Source organism: Eleutherodactylus coqui, chromosome 5 (genome assembly GCF_035609145.1).
Source record: "Eleutherodactylus coqui strain aEleCoq1 chromosome 5, aEleCoq1.hap1, whole genome shotgun sequence".
NCBI lineage: Eukaryota > Metazoa > Chordata > Amphibia > Anura > Eleutherodactylidae > Eleutherodactylus > Eleutherodactylus coqui.
This window is the reverse complement of record NC_089841.1, coordinates 3315152-3332738: the sequence shown is the minus strand read 5'-3', so window position 1 is coordinate 3332738 and position 17587 is coordinate 3315152. Positions and strand designations below refer to the sequence as shown.

At 43.5% G+C, this 17587-nt stretch overlaps 1 protein-coding gene across 2 annotated transcripts in view; it reads left to right on the top strand.

The window, feature by feature from the left end:
• The first annotated feature begins 10494 nt into the window (after positions 1–10494).
• The window catches only part of LOC136627263 (sphingomyelin phosphodiesterase 5-like), a 32805-nt gene continuing 25712 nt past the window's right edge, over positions 10495–17587 (top strand). For both annotated transcript variants that reach the window (XM_066602215.1, XM_066602217.1), the window contains exon 1: positions 10495–10552. The gene's annotated coding sequence lies outside the window, so the exon portion shown is untranslated. The remainder of the gene's footprint in view (positions 10553–17587) is intronic.

Genomic DNA, 17587 nt, shown 5'->3' with positions numbered 1-17587 from the left:
ACGGCTCTATAAACACAGGACTGCATATAATGTATACACACGGCTCTATATACACAGGACTGTATATAATGTATACACAGCTCTATATACACAGGGCTGTATATAATGTATACACAGGACTGTATATAATGTATACACATGGCTCTATACACACAGGACTGTATATAATGTATACACACGGCTCTATATACACAGGACTGTATATAATGTATACACACGGCTCTATAAACACAGGACTGTATATAATGTATACACACGGCTCTATATACACAGGATTGTATATAATGTATACACACGGCTCTATATACACAGGACTGTATATAATGTATACACACGGCTCTATATACACAGGACCGTATATAATGTATACACACGGCTCTATATACACAGGACTGTATATAATGTATACACACGGCTCTATATACACAGGACTGTATATAATGTATACACAGGGCTCTATATACACAGGACTGTATATAATGTATACACAGGGCTCTATATACACAGGACTGTATATAATGTATACACAGGGCTCTATATACACAGGACTGTATATAATGTATACACACAGCTCTATATACACAGGACTGTATATAATGTATACACACGGCTCTATATACACAGGACTGTATATAATGTATACACACGGCTCTATATACACAGGACTGTATATAATGTATACAGAGCTCTATATACACAGGACTGTATATAATGTATACAGAGCTCTATATACACAGGACTGTATATAATGTATACACAGGGCTCTATATACACAGGACTGTATATAATGTATACACGGCTCTATATACACAGGACTGTATATAATGTATACACACGGCTCTATATACACAGGACTGTATATAATGTATACACACGGCTCTATATACACAGGACTGTATATAATGTATACACACGGCTCTATATACACAGGACTGTATATAATGTATACACACGGCTCTATATACACAGGACTGTATATAATGTATACACACGGCTCTATATACACAGGACTGTATATAATGTATACACAGGGCTCTATATACACAGGACTGTATATAATGTATACACACAGGACTGTATATAATGTATACACACGGCTCTATATACACAGGACCGTATATAATGTATACACACAGCTCTATAAACACAGGACTGTATATAATGTATACACACGGCTCTATATACACAGGACTGTATATAATGTATACACACGGCTCTATATACACAGGACTGTATATAATGTATACACACGGCTCTATATACACAGGGCTGTATATAATGTATACACACAGGGCTCTATATACACAGGACTGTATATAATGTATACACACAGGGCTCTATATACACAGGACTGTATATAATGTATACACACGGCTCTATATACACAGGGCTGTATATAATGTATACAGAGCTCTATATACACAGGACTGTATATAATGTATACAGAGCTCTATATACACAGGACTGTATATAATGTATACAGAGCTCTATATACACAGGACTGTATATAATGTATACACAGCTCTATATATACAGGACTGTATATAATGTATACACGGCTCTATATATACAGGACTGTATATAATGTATACACACGGCTCTATATACACAGGACTGTATATAATGTATACACACGGCTCTATATACACAGGACTGTATATAATGTATACACAGGTCTCTATATACACAGGGCTGTATATAATGTATACACACGGCTCTATATACACAGGGCTGTATATAATGTATACACACGGCTCTATATACACAGGGCTGTATATAATGTATACACACGGCTCTATATACACAGGACTGTATATAGTGTATACACACGGCTCTATATACACAGGGCTGTATATAATGTATACACAGCTCTATATACACAGGGCTGTATATAATGTATACACAGGTCTCTATATACACAGGGCTGTATATAATGTATACTCAGGTCTCTATATACACAGGGCTGTATATAGTGTATACACAGGTCTCTATATACACAGGACTGTATATAATGTATACACACGGCTCTATATACACAGGACTGTATATAATGTATACACAGGGCTCTATATACACAGGACTGTATATAATGTATGCACACGGCTCTATATACACAGGGCTGTATATAATGTATGCACACGGCTCTATATACACAGGACTGTATATAATGTATACACATGGCTCTATATACACAGGACTGTATATAATGTATACACAGGGCTCTATATACACAGGACTGTATATAGTGTATACACAGGGCTCTATATACACAGGACTGTATATAATGTATACACACGGCTCTATATACACAGGGCTGTATATAATGTATACACACGGCTCTATATACACAGGGCTGTATATAATGTATACACACAGCTCTATATACACAGGACTGTATATAATGTATACACAGGACTGTATATAATGTATACACACGGCTCTATATACACAGGACTGTGTATAATGTATACACACGGCTCTATATACACAGGACTGTATATAATGTATACACAGGGCTCTATATACACAGGACTGTATATAATGTATACACACGGCTCTATATACACAGGGCTGTATATAATGTATACACACGGCTCTATATACACAGGGCTGTATATAATGTATACACACGGCTCTATATACACAGGGCTGTATATAATGTATACACACGGCTCTATATACACAGGACTGTATATAATGTATACACACGGCTCTATATACACAGGACTGTATATAATGTATACACACGGCTCTATATACACAGGACTGTATATAATGTATACACACGGCTCTATATACACAGGACTGTATATAATGTATACACACGGCTCTATATACACAGGGCTGTATATAATGTATACACACGGCTCTATATACACAGGGCTGTATATAATGTATACACACGGCTCTATATACACAGGACTGTATATAATGTATACACACGGCTCTATATACACAGGACTGTATATAATGTATACACAGGGCTCTATATACACAGGACTGTACATAATGTATACACAGGGCTCTATATACACAGGACTGTATATAATGTGTACACAGGGCTCTATATACACAGGACTGTATATAATGTATACACACGGCTCTATATACACAGGACTGTATATAATGTATACACAGGGCTCTATATACACAGGACTGTATATAATGTATACACACGGCTCTATATACACAGGGCTGTATATAATGTATACACACGGCTCTATATACACAGGACTGTATATAATGTATACACACGGCTCTATATACACAGGACTGTATATAATGTATACACACGGCTCTATATACACAGGGCTGTATATAATGTATACACACGGCTCTATATACACAGGGCTGTATATAATGTATACACCGGGCTCTATATACACAGGGCTGTATATAATGTATACACAGCTCTATATACACAGGACTGTATATAATGTATACACAGGGGTCTATATACACAGGGCTGTATATAATGTATACACACGGCTCTATATACACAGGACTGTATATAATGTATACACACGGCTCTATATACACAGGACTGTATATAATGTATACACAGCTCTATATACACAGGACTGTATATAATGTATACACACGGCTCTATATACACAGGGCTGTATATAATGTATACACACGGCTCTATATACACAGGGCTGTATATAATGTATACACACGGCTCTATATACACAGGGCTGTATATAATGTATACACACGGCTCTATATACACAGGGCTGTATATAATGTATACACACGGCTCTATATACACAGGACTGTATATAATGTATACACACGGCTCTATATACACAGGACTGTATATAATGTATACACACGGCTCTATATACACAGGACTGTATATAATGTATACACACGGCTCTATATACACAGGACTGTATATAATGTATACACACGGCTCTATATACACAGGGCTGTATATAATGTATACACACGGCTCTATATACACAGGGCTGTATATAATGTATACACACGGCTCTATATACACAGGACTGTATATAATGTATACACACGGCTCTATATACACAGGACTGTATATAATGTATACACAGGGCTCTATATACACAGGACTGTACATAATGTATACACAGGGCTCTATATACACAGGACTGTATATAATGTATACACAGGGCTCTATATACACAGGACTGTATATAATGTATACACAGGGCTCTATATACACAGGACTGTATATAATGTATACACAGGGCTCTATATACACAGGACTGTATATAATGTATACACACGGCTCTATATACACAGGGCTGTATATAATGTATACACACGGCTCTATATACACAGGGCTGTATATAATGTATACACACGGCTCTATATACACAGGACTGTATATAATGTATACACACGGCTCTATATACACAGGGCTGTATATAATGTATACACACGGCTCTATATACACAGGGCTGTATATAATGTATACACCGGGCTCTATATACACAGGGCTGTATATAATGTATACACAGCTCTATATACACAGGACTGTATATAATGTATACACAGGGGTCTATATACACAGGGCTGTATATAATGTATACACACGGCTCTATATACACAGGACTGTATATAATGTATACACACGGCTCTATATACACAGGGCTGTATATAATGTATACACACGGCTCTATATACACAGGACTGTATATAATGTATACACACGGCTCTATATACACAGGACTGTATATAATGTATACACAGCTCTATATACACAGGACTGTATATAATGTATACACACGGCTCTATATACACAGGGCTGTATATAATGTATACACACGGCTCTATATACACAGGACTGTATATAATGTATACACAGCTCTATATACACCGGACTGTATATAATGTATACACAGCTCTATATACACAGGGCTGTATATAATGTATACACACGGCTCTATATACACAGGGCTGTATATAATGTATACACACGGCTCTATATACACAGGACTGTACATAATGTATACACACGGCTCTATATACACAGGACTGTATATAGTGTATACACACAGCTCTATATACACAGGACTGTATATAATGTATACACACGGCTCTATATACACAGGACTGTATATAATGTATACACACGGCTCTATATACACAGGACTGTATATAATGTATACACAGGGCTCTATATACACAGGGCTGTATATAATGTATACACAGGGCTCTATATACACAGGACTGTATATAATGTATACACACGGCTCTATATACACAGGACTGTATATAATGTATACACACGGCTCTATATACACAGGACTGTATATAATGTATACACACGGCTCTATATACACAGGACTGTATATAATGTATACACACGGCTCTATACAAAGGACTGTATATAATGTATACACAGGGCTCTATATACACAGGACTGTATATAATGTATACACAGGGCTCTATATACACAGGACTGTATATAATGTATACACACGGCTCTATATACACAGGACTGTATATAATGTATACACACGGCTCTATATACACAGGACTGTATATAATGTATACACACGGCTCTATATACACAGGACTGTATATAATGTATACACACGGCTCTATATACACAGGACTGTATATAATGTATACACACGGCTCTATATACACAGGACTGTATATAATGTATACACACGGCTCTATATACACAGGACTGTATATAATGTATACACACGGCTCTATATACACAGGACTGTATATAATGTATACACACGGCTCTATATACACAGGACTGTATATAATGTATACACAGGGCTCTATATACACAGGACTGTATATAATGTATACACAGGGCTCTATATACACAGGACTGTATATAATGTATACACAGGGCTCTATATACACAGGACTGTATATAATGTATACACAGGGCTCTATATACACAGGACTGTATATAATGTATACACAGGGCTCTATATACACAGGACTGTATATAATGTATACACACAGGACTGTATATAATGTATACACACGGCTCTATATACACAGGACTGTATATAATGTGTACACACGGCTCTATATACACAGGACTGTATATAATGTATACACAGGGCTCTATATACACAGGACTGTATATAATGTATACACACGGCTCTATATACACAGGACTGTATATAATGTATACACACGGCTCTATATACACAGGACTGTATATAATGTATACACACGGCTCTATATACACAGGACTGTATATAATGTATACACAGGGCTCTATATACACAGGACTGTATATAATGTATACACACGGCTCTATACAAAGGACTGTATATAATGTATACACACGGCTCTATATACACAGGACCGTATATAATGTATACACACGGCTCTATATACACAGGACTGTATATAATGTATACACACGGCTCTATATACACAGGACTGTATATAATGTATACACACGGCTCTATATACACAGGGCTGTATATAATGTATACACACGGCTCTATATACACAGGACTGTATATAATGTATACACACGGCTCTATATACACAGGACTGTATATAATGTATACACACGGCTCTATATACACAGGACTGTATATAATGTATACACACTGCTCTATATACACAGGGCTGTATAAAATGTATACACACGGCTCTATATACACAGGTCTGTATATAATGTATACACACAGCTCTATATACACAGGACTGTATATAATGTATACACACGGCTCTATATACACAGGACTGTATATAATGTATACACACGGCTCTATATACACAGGACTGTATATAATGTATACACACGGCTCTATATACACAGGGCTGTATATAATGTATACACAGGACTGTATATAATGTATACACACGGCTCTATATACACAGGACTGTATATAATGTATACACACGGCTCTATATACACAGGGCTGTATATAATGTATACACAGGACTGTATATAATGTATACACACGGCTCTATATACACAGGACCGTATATAATGTATACACAGCTCTATATACACAGGGCTGTATATAATGTATACTCACGGCTCTATATACACAGGGCTGTATATAATGTATACACACGGCTCTATATACACAGGGCTGTATATAATGTATACACACGGCTCTATATACACAGGACTGTATATAATGTATACACACGGCTCTATATACACAGGGCTGTATATAATGTATACACACGGCTCTATATACACAGGGCTGTATATAATGTATGCACACGGCTCTATATACACAGGACTGTATATAATGTATACACATGGCTCTATATACACAGGACTGTATATAATGTATACACAGGGCTCTATATACACAGGACTGTATATAGTGTATACACAGGGCTCTATATACACAGGACTGTATATAATGTATACACACGGCTCTATAAACACAGGACTGTATATAATGTATACACACGGCTCTATATACACAGGGCTGTATATAATGTATACACACGGCTCTATATACACAGGGCTGTATATAATGTATACACACAGCTCTATATACACAGGACTGTATATAATGTATACACAGGACTGTATATAATGTATACACACGGCTCTATATACACAGGGCTGTATATAATGTATACACACGGCTCTATATACACAGGACTGTATATAATGTATACACACGGCTCTATATACACAGGACTGTATATAATGTATACACACGGCTCTATATACACAGGACTGTATATAATGTATACACACGGCTCTATATACACAGGACTGTATATAATGTATACACACAGCTCTATATACACAGGGCTGTATATAATGTATACACACGGCTCTATATACACAGGGCTGTATATAATGTATACACACGGCTCTATATACACAGGACTGTATATAATGTATACACACGGCTCTATATACACAGGACTGTATATAATGTATACACAGGGCTCTATATACACAGGACTGTACATAATGTATACACAGGGCTCTATATACACAGGACTGTATATAATGTATACACAGGGCTCTATATACACAGGACTGTATATAATGTATACACGGCTCTATATACACAGGACTGTATATAATGTATACACACGGCTCTATATACACAGGGCTGTATATAATGTATACACACGGCTCTATATACACAGGACTGTATATAATGTATACACACGGCTCTATATACACAGGACTGTATATAATGTATACACACTGCTCTATATACACAGGGCTGTATATAATGTATACACACGGCTCTATATACACAGGACTGTATATAATGTATACACACAGCTCTATATACACAGGACTGTATATAATGTATACACACGGCTCTATATACACAGGACTGTATATAATGTATACACACAGCTCTATATACACAGGACTGTATATAATGTATACACACGGCTCTATATACACAGGGCTGTATATAATGTATACACACGGCTCTATATACACAGGACTGTATATAATGTATACACACGGCTCTATATACACAGGACTGTATATAATGTATACACACGGCTCTATATACACAGGACTGTATATAATGTATACACACGGCTCTATATACACAGGACTGTATATAATGTATACACAGGGCTCTATATACACAGGACTGTATATAATGTATACACACAGGACTGTATATAATGTATACACACGGCTCTATATACACAGGACTGTATATAATGTATACACAGGGCTCTATATACACAGGACTGTATATAATGTATACACAGGGCTCTATAAACACAGGACTGTATATAATGTATACACACGGCTCTATATACACAGGACTGTATATAATGTATACACACGGCTCTATATACACAGGACTGTATATAATGTATACACACGGCTCTATATACACAGGACTGTATATAATGTATACACAGGGCTCTATATACACAGGACCGTATATAATGTATACACACGGCTCTATACAAAGGACCGTATATAATGTATACACACGGCTCTATATACACAGGACCGTATATAATGTATACACACGGCTCTATATACACAGGACTGTATATAATGTATACACACGGCTCTATATACACAGGACCGTATATAATGTATACACACGGCTCTATATACACAGGACTGTATATAATGTATACACACGGCTCTATATACACAGGACTGTATATAATGTATACACACGGCTCTATATACACAGGACTGTATATAATGTATACACAGCTCTATATACACAGGACTGTATATAATGTATACTCACGGCTCTATATACACAGGACTGTATATAATGTATACACACGGCTCTATATACACAGGGCTGTATATAATGTATACACACGGCTCTATATACACAGGGCTGTATATAATGTATACACAGGGCTCTATATACACAGGACTGTATATAGTGTATACACACAGCTCTATATACACAGGGCTGTATATAATGTATACACACGGCTCTATATACACAGGACTGTATATAATGTATACACACGGCTCTATATACACAGGACTGTATATAATGTATACACACGGCTCTATATACACAGGGCTGTATATAATGTATACACAGGACTGTATATAATGTATACACACGGCTCTATATACACAGGACTGTATATAATGTATACACACGGCTCTATATACACAGGACTGTATATAATGTATACACAGCTCTATATACACAGGGCTGTATATAATGTATACACACGGCTCTATATACACAGGACTGTATATAATGTATACACACGGCTCTATATACACAGGGCTGTATATAATGTATACACACGGCTCTATATACACAGGACTGTATATAATGTATACACACGGCTCTATATACACAGGGCTGTATATAATGTATACACACGGCTCTATATACACAGGACTGTATATAATGTATACACAGCTCTATATACACAGGACTGTATATAATGTATACACACGGCTCTATATACACAGGACTGTATATAATGTATACACACGGCTCTATATACACAGGACTGTATATAATGTATACACACGGCTCTATATACACAGGGCTGTATATAATGTATACACACGGCTCTATATACACAGGGCTGTATATAATGTATACACAGGGCTCTATATACACAGGACTGTATATAATGTATACACAGGGCTCTATATACACAGGACTGTTTATAATGTATACACACGGCTCTATATACACAGGGCTGTATATAATGTATACACACGGCTCTATATACACAGGACTGTATATAATGTATACACACGGCTCTATATACACAGGACTGTATATAATGTATACACAGGGCTCTATATACACAGGACTGTATATAATGTATACACAGCTCTATATACACAGGGCTGTATATAATGTATACACAGGGCTCTATATACACAGGACTGTATATAATGTATACACACGGCTCTATATACACAGGACTGTATATAATGTATACACAGGGCTCTATATACACAGGACTGTATATAATGTATACACAGGGCTCTATATACACAGACTCATCCATGTGAAGGAGTGGATAGGCTGAGCCGGTCACATGACCTCTGTGGTAACACTTCCGGGATACGCCCACTTACATGCCGTGGTGAGGAGGGAAGGCAGAGAAGGTAATGTGTGCCGGAGTACTGGGGGGGATAGACTGCTATATATGTGATGTGTGCCGGAGTACCGGGGGGGGGGGGATAGACTGCTATATATGGGATGTGTGTCAGAGTGCAGGGGGGGGATAGACTGCTATATATGGGATGTGTGCCGGAGTACCGGGGGGATAGACTGCTATATATGGGGTGTGTGCCGGAGTACTGGGGGGGATAGACTGCTATATATGGGGTGTGTGCCGGAGTACTGGGGGGGATAGACTGCTATATATGGGATGTGTGCCGGAGTACCGGGGGGGATAGACTGCTATATATGGGATGTGTGCCGGAGTATCGGGGGGGGGATAGACTGCTATATATGGGATGTGTGCCGGAGTACAGGGGGGATAGACTGCTATATATGGGGTGTGTGCCGGAGTACTGGGGGGGATAGACTGCTATATATGGGATGTGTGTCGGAGTACCGGGGGGATAGACTGCTGTATATGGGATGTGTGCCGTTGTACAGGGGGGGATAGACTGCTATATATGGGATGTGTGCTGGAGTACAGGGGGGGATAGACTGCTATATATGGGATGTGGGCCGGAGTACTGGGGGGGGGATAGACTGCTATATATGGGGTGTGTGCTGCAGTACAGGGGGGGATAGACTGCTATATATGGGGTGTGTGCCGGAGTACCGGGGGGGATAGACTGCTATATATGGGATGTGTGCCGGAGTACCGGGGGGGGATAGACTACTATATATGGGGTGTGTGCCGGAGTACAGGGGGGGGGATAGACTGCTATATATGGGATGTGTGCCGGAGTACTGGGGGGGATAGACTGCTATATATGGGGTGTGTGCCGGAGTACCGGGGGGGATAGACTGCTATATATGGGATGTGTGCCGGAGTACCGGGGGGGATAGACTGCTATATATGGGATGTGTGCCGGAGTACAGGGGGGATAGACTGCTATATATGGGATGTGTGCCGGAGTACCGGGGGGATAGACTGCTATATATGGGATGTGTGCCGGAGTACTGGGGGGGATAGACTGCTATATATGTGATGTGTGCTGGAGTACAGGGGGGGATAGACTGCTATATATGGGATGTGTGCCGGAGTACTGGGGGGGGGGGGGGATAGACTGCTATATATGGGATGTGTGCCGGAGTACCGGGGGGATAGACTGCTATATATGGGATGTGTGCCGGAGTACAGGGGGGATAGACTGCTATATATGGGATGTGTGCCGGAGTACCGGGGGGATAGACTGCTATATATGGGATGTGTGCTGGAGTACAGGGGGGGGGATAGACTGCTATATATGGGATGTGTGCCGGAGTACAGGGGGGATAGACTGCTATATATGGGATGTGTGCCGGAGTACTGGGGGATAGACTGCTATATATGGGATGTGTGCCGGAGTACAGGGGGGGATAGACTGCTATATATGGGATGTGTGCCGGAGTACCGGGGGGATAGACTGCTATATATGGGATGTGTGCCGGAGTACTGGGGGGGGGATAGACTGCTATATATGGGGTGTGTGCTGCAGTACAGGGGGGGATAGACTGCTATATATGGGGTGTGTGCCGGAGTACCGGGGGGGATAGACTGCTATATATGGGATGTGTGCCGGAGTACCGGGGGGGGATAGACTGCTATATATGGGGTGTGTGCCGGAGTACAGGGGGGGGGATAGACTGCTATATATGGGATGTGTGCCGGAGTACTGGGGGGGATAGACTGCTATATATGGGGTGTGTGCCGGAGTACCGGGGGGGATAGACTGCTATATATGGGATGTGTGCCGGAGTACCGGGGGGGATAGACTGCTATATATGGGATGTGTGCCGGAGTACAGGGGGGATAGACTGCTATATATGGGATGTGTGCCGGAGTACCGGGGGGATAGACTGCTATATATGGGATGTGTGCCGGAGTACTGGGGGGGATAGACTGCTATATATGTGATGTGTGCTGGAGTACAGGGGGGGATAGACTGCTATATATGGGATGTGTGCCGGAGTACTGGGGGGGGGGGGGATAGACTGCTATATATGGGATGTGTGCCGGAGTACCGGGGGGATAGACTGCTATATATGGGATGTGTGCCGGAGTACAGGGGGGATAGACTGCTATATATGGGATGTGTGCCGGAGTACCGGGGGGATAGACTGCTATATATGGGATGTGTGCTGGAGTACAGGGGGGGGGATAGACTGCTATATATGGGATGTGTGCCGGAGTACAGGGGGGATAGACTGCTATATATGGGATGTGTGCCGGAGTACTGGGGGATAGACTGCTATATATGGGATGTGTGCCGGAGTACAGGGGGGGATAGACTGCTATATATGGGTGTGTGCCGGAGTACAGGGGGGATAGACTGCTATATGTGGGGTGTGTGCCGGAGTACTGGGGGGGATAGACTGCTATATATGGGGTGTGTGCCGGAGTACTGGGGGGGATAGACTGCTATATATGGGGTGTGTGCCGGAGTACCGGGGGGATAGACTGCTATATATGGGGTGTGTGCCGGAGTACAGGGGGGATAGACTGCTATATATGGGATGTGTGCCGGAGTACAGGGGGGATAGACTGCTATATATGGGATGTGTGCCGGAGTACAGGGGGGGATAGACTGCTATATATGGGGTGTGTGCCGGAGTACTGGGGGGGATAGACTGCTATATATGGGGTGTGTGCCGGAGTACTGGGGGGGATAGACTGCTATATATGGGGTGTGTGCCGGAGTACTGGGGTGGATAGACTGCTATATATGGAATGTGTGCCGGAGTACCGGGGGGATAGACTGCTATATATGGGATGTGTGCCGGAGTACAGGAGGGGATAGACTGCTATATATGGGGTGTGTGCCGGAGTACAGGGGGGATAGACTGCTATATATGGGGTGTGTGCCGGAGTACTGGGGGGGATAGACTGCTATATATGGGGTGTGTGCCGGAGTCCGGGGGGGGGGGGGGATAGGCTGCTATATATGGGATGTGTGCCGGAGTACAGGGGGGGATAGACTGCTATATATGGGATGTGTGCCGGAGTACAGGGGGGATAGACTGCTATATATGGGGTGTGTGCCGGAGTACAGGGGGGATAGACTGCTATATGTGGGGTGTGTGCCGGAGTACTGGGGGGGATAGACTGCTATATATGGGGTGTGTGCCGGAGTACTGGGGGGGATAGACTGCTATATATGGGGTGTGTGCCGGAGTACCGGGGGGATAGACTGCTATATATGGGGTGTGTGCCGGAGTACAGGGGGGATAGACTGCTATATATGGGATGTGTGCCGGAGTACAGGGGGGGATAGACTGCTATATATGGGGTGTGTGCCGGAGTACTGGGGGGGATAGACTGCTATATATGGGGTGTGTGCCGGAGTACTGGGGGGGATAGACTGCTATATATGGGGTGTGTGCCGGAGTACTGGGGTGGATAGACTGCTATATATGGAATGTGTGCCGGAGTACCGGGGGGATAGACTGCTATATATGGGATGTGTGCCGGAGTACAGGAGGGGATAGACTGCTATATATGGGGTGTGTGCCGGAGTACTGGGGGGGATAGACTGCTATATATGGGGTGTGTGCCGGAGTACTGGGGGGGATAGACTGCTATATATGGGGTGTGTGCCGGAGTATCGGGGGGATAGACTGCTATATATGGGATGTGTGCCGGAGTACCGGGGGGATAGACTGCTATATATGGGATGTGTGCCGGAGTACAGGGGGGATAGACTGCTATATATGGGATGTGTGCCGGAGTACTGGGGGATAGACTGCTATATATGGGTGTGTGCCGGAGTACAGGGGGGATAGACTGCTATATATGGGATGTGTGCCGGAGTACTGGGGGATAGACTGCTATATATGGGATGTGTGCCGGAGTACTGGGGGATAGACTGCTATATATGGGATGTGTGCCGGAGTACTGGGGGATAGACTGCTATATATGGGATGTGTGCCGGAGTACAGGGGGGGATAGACTGCTATATATGGGTGTGTGTCGGGGGGGATAGACTGCTATATATGGGTGTGTGCCGGGGGGGATAGACTGCTATATATGGGATGTGTGCCGGAGTACAGGGGGGATAGACTGCTATATATGGGATGTGTGCTGGAGTACCGGGGGGATAGACTGCTATATATGGGATGTGTGCTGGAGTACAGGGGGGATAGACTGCTATATATGGGATGTGTGCTGGAGTACCGGGGGGATAGACTGCTATATATGGGATGTGTGCCGGAGTACAGGGGGGGATAGACTGCTATATATGGGATGTGTGCCGGAGTACAGGGGGGATAGACTGCTATATATGGGATGTGTGCCGGAGTGCAGGGGGGATAGACTGCTGTATATGGGATGTGTGCTGGAGTACTGGGGGGGATAGACTGCTATATATGGATGTGTGCCGGAGTACAGGGGGAATAGACTGCTATATATGGGATGTGTGTCGGAGTACCGGGGGGATAGACTGCTATATATGGGATGTGTGCTGGAGTACAGGGGGGATAGACTGCTATATATGGGATGTGTGCCGGAGTACAGGGGGGATAGACTGCTATATATGGGATGTGTGCTGGAGTACGGGGGGGATAGACTGCTATATATGGGATGTGTGCCGAAGTACCGGGGGGATAGACTGCTATATATGGGATGTGTGCCGGAGTACCGGGGGGATAGACTGCTATATATGGGATGTGTGCCGGAGTACCGGGGGGGATAGACTGCTATATATGGGATGTGTGCCGGAGTACCGGGGGGATAGACTGCTATATATGGGATGTGTGCCGGAGTACCGGGGGGGATAGACTGCTATATATGGGATGTGTGCTGGAGTACAGGGGGGGATAGACTGCTATATATGGGGTGCGTGCCGGAGTACCGGGGGGGATAGACTGCTATATATGGGATGTGTGCCAGAGTACCGGGGGGATAGACTGCTATATATGGGGTGTGTGCCGGAGTACCGGGGGGGATAGACTGCTATATATGGGGTGTGTGCCGGAGTACCGGGGGGGATAGACTGCTATATATGGGGTGTGTGCCGGAGTACCGGGGGGGATAGACTGCTATATATGGGGTGTGTGCCGGAGTACCGGGGGGGATAGACTGCTATATATGGGGTGTGTGCCGGAGTACCGGGGGGGATAGACTGCTATATATGGGGTGTGTGCCGGAGTACCGGGGGGGATAGACTGCTATATATGGGGTGTGTGCCGGAGTACCGGGGGGGATAGACTGCTATATATGGGGTGTGTGTCGGAGTACCGGGGGGGGGATAGACTGCTATATATGGGGTGTGTGGCGGAGTACAGGGGGGGGGGATAGACTGCTATATACGGGATGTGTGCCGGAGTACAGGGGGGGATAGACTGCTATATATGGGATGTGTGCCGGAGTACCGGGGGGGATAGACTGCTATATATGGGATGTGTGCTGGAGTACCGGGGGGATAGACTGCTATATATGGGATGTGTGCCGGAGTACTGGGGGGGATAGACTGCTATATTTGGGATGTGTGCCGGAGTTTTGGGGGATAGACTGCTATATATGGGGTGTGTGCCGGAGTACTGGGGGGGATAGACTGCTATATATGGGGTGTGTGCCGGAGTATCGGGGGGATAGACTGCTATATATGGGATGTGTGCCGGAGTACCGGGGGGATAGACTGCTATATATGGGATGTGTGCCGGAGTACAGGGGGGATAGACTGCTATATATGGGATGTGTGCCGGAGTACAGGGGGGATAGACTGCTATATATGGGATGTGTGCCGGAGTACAGGGGGGATAGACTGCTATATATGGGATGTGTGCCGGAGTACTGGGGGATAGACTGCTATATATGGGATGTGTGCCGGAGTACTGGGGGATAGACTGCTATATATGGGATGTGTGCCGGAGTACTGGGGGATAGACTGCTATATATGGGATGTGTGCCGGAGTACAGGGGGGGATAGACTGCTATATATGGGTGTGTGTCGGGGGGGATAGACTGCTATATATGGGTGTGTGCCGGGGGGGATAGACTGCTATATATGGGATGTGTGCCGGAGTACAGGGGGGATAGACTGCTATATATGGGATGTGTGCTGGAGTACCGGGGGGATAGACTGCTATATATGGGATGTGTGCTGGAGTACAGGGGGGATAGACTGCTATATATGGGATGTGTGCTGGAGTACCGGGGGGATAGACTGCTATATATGGGATGTGTGCCGGAGTGCAGGGGGGATAGACTGCTGTATATGGGATGTGTGCTGGAGTACTGGGGGGGATAGACTGCTATATATGGATGTGTGCCGGAGTACAGGGGGAATAGACTGCTATATATGGGATGTGTGTCGGAGTACTGGGGGGGATAGACTGCTATATATGGATGTGTGCCGGAGTACAGGGGGAATAGACTGCTATATATGGGATGTGTGTCGGAGTACCGGGGGGATAGACTGCTATATATGGGATGTGTGCTGGAGTACAGGGGGGATAGACTGCTATATATGGGATGTGTGCCGGAGTACAGGGGGGATAGACTGCTATATATGGGATGTGTGCCGGAGTACAGGGGGGATAGACTGCTATATATGGGATGTGTGCCGGAGTACTGGGGGATAGACTGCTATATATGGGATGTGTGCCGGAGTACTGGGGGATAGACTGCTATATATGGGATGTGTGCCGGAGTACTGGGGGATAGACTGCTATATATGGGATGTGTGCCGGAGTACAGGGGGGGATAGACTGCTATATATGGGTGTGTGTCGGGGGGGATAGACTGCTATATATGGGTGTGTGCCGGGGGGGATAGACTGCTATATATGGGATGTGTGCCGGAGTACAGGGGGGATAGACTGCTATATATGGGATGTGTGCTGGAGTACCGGGGGGATAGACTGCTATATATGGGATGTGTGCTGGAGTACAGGGGGGATAGACTGCTATATATGGGATGTGTGCTGGAGTACCGGGGGGATAGACTGCTATATATGGGATGTGTGCCGGAGTACAGGGGGGGATAGACTGCTATATATGGG